Source organism: Apium graveolens, unplaced genomic scaffold, assembly GCF_009905375.1.
Source record: "Apium graveolens cultivar Ventura unplaced genomic scaffold, ASM990537v1 ctg2417, whole genome shotgun sequence".
Lineage (NCBI taxonomy): Eukaryota > Viridiplantae > Streptophyta > Magnoliopsida > Apiales > Apiaceae > Apium > Apium graveolens.
Window position 1 is genome coordinate 30,733 of NW_027417644.1, and position 2,364 is coordinate 33,096.

Consider the following 2,364-nt stretch of genomic DNA (forward strand, 5'->3'; position numbering starts at 1 on the left):
ACTCTGTCTATCTTATTACTAAGTCAAAAACTAGAATAATGGTTCTCATTTGTTAAGTTCTGATGTTAGTAAATCTGCTGAATGTACTAAGTGCTGATAAACCTCACTTATCAAAAGAAAAATGGAAAAGAAAAAGAAATAAAAATCAGGTACTCCTTTGAGGTCTAGAGTAAAAATGTGGAAGGGACGACCCAAGTGCATTGCTGGTATTAAGTAATATGCATCAGAAAAGCAAAATATTTTCTTGGTGACTTTTCACACTCTATGATTACTGGAGAAAGACTCTGATAATAGCATAAATTCTGATAAGCAGTCGTGACTCACCTACATTGAGAAGCCACTGTAAACTGGAATTTAAAAAGATGCACAAAATTAGCACAAAACAGTTGAGGTGGACTCAAGCATGAACTCATTCAATAGTAGGCTTTAGAATAATGACAGATTTTTAGTAAAGTTTTAGTTATGCCTTATTTCTAAGATGTACTAAAGTGAATCAAACTTTACTCTTTGTCTGATATTTAGCTTAATGCACACACTAAACACTCCATATGAATGATGAAAATTACTGTGGTGATCTATGTTATTTTAGATGAACAGTTTATGTGTCAGATTGCATATATTTTGAGGACAAGTTCCGTTGAACGTTCTAATGATTATGTTCTGAAGAATCTATATTAGAATTTGTGTGAAGAATTACAAAGATAGGCATTCATTTTTCGAGTTAAGAAATCATGTTCAGATGACTGTTAAGTTCTGATATAAGTCTGAGTTCTGATATTAAAATTTTGATCCTTTACTTGACTTATTTGTGGATAAAATCTAAAAACAGTATTATTTTAAATCAGAATATGTTTGGGCGGAATATTAACAGTCAATATAATTAGGGATAGTGGTACACGTACATGCACATTAATTTTTACTTATTTCTTGTGCGCATTAAACCCTGTTTTACCTTTCCAATGACTGTTTTTCTTCTTCAAAATCTTGGGAGATGAGGTAGAATTATTTCTACCTGTTAGCATTAAATTTCCTTGCATCTCCTGGAATTCTCTTTCCTATATAAACAACCACTTCACATCAGCCTATACATCAATTCTTTTCTCACATACTCACTCTCCTTTCCTTCAAACCAACAAAACCATGGTCAACTACAACATGTTCTTGAACTATGAGACCTTCAACATGGGGCTGAGCTGTGAGGCATGGCAGCAGGAATGGAACGTGACTGTCATTCCTGATGAGATTTGGGAATCGGTTCCCCAGGAGGTTCTCACCCACCTCATGTTCTTTTACATTGACCACCATCGCCATCTGGAGCGATTGGAGGAAGAAAGGCTGGAAGCTCTCCGCTAGCAAGAGCGAATCATCAGACTCGCTATTCTTTTTGTAGAGAGTGGGAAGAAGAAATAACTTATTTTCTTCTTCCTGTTTTTCTTCATCGTCAGCCTTGCCCTGCTTCTTGAGCTAGGACTAAGGCTCTTGATGTTAGGTTTAGAAGCTTAGGACAATCTTGTAATGCTCTGATGTAATTTAAATTTTATGAATGTATTCTCTTAATATATTAATGGAATTTTTACTTTTTGCAAGTTTTTGTCTCTGAGATGTTTGTAATTTAAATGCACTGATAAATCCTGATATATCTATATTCTGATGCCCATTTCATTTTTGATTTAAATTAAGTTCTGATCTTAAAATATCAGTACTTGTTTATTTGATTTATTTTGGTCATTCTCACACTCGATTTTTTTTCAGAATATTGGTGTTGTAGTGAAAATAATTGAATAAGTGGGAACAGTTTAAATTTTGAATTAAAACTGATTTACCTCAATTAATGGAATTACTGGGTAAGTGGAACGGTTTTTCCTTGAAAAACTGCAAGTGGGTAAGTCATGATTACTGTTTTCCCGTGCCCATTAACTATTCATTATTGCTGCATATCTGACAGGTGTCCAACGGTTATATTTTTTTACCAAGTATAAGTAAGAGAGAGAAGATTATACAATCTTTTATTTACTTTTACACTTTATCTCTCGTTCTTTGCTTTTACTCTCTCTCATCTCCTGACATTGGTTTTTCATACAGATATTTTATCAAACACCTAACAGGCAAATCTTAAATTTCAATTATTCTCATGGCACCTAAGGATTTGATCATTGATGGAGCTAAGTTCGTTCCAAATAACTATGCTACAATTCTTGATCATGCTGAAGCTCCGTCTGAGTTGCATTTTGTGCAAGATCTTCTTGCACACAGTGAAATTGGGTATGCATTGACCCAGCCTTCAGTCTTTTGAAGCCAATAAGTTTTGACATTTTGGCGGAATAGGAATTTTGACAATGGTGGTGCTAATGGTACTCCCAGCAT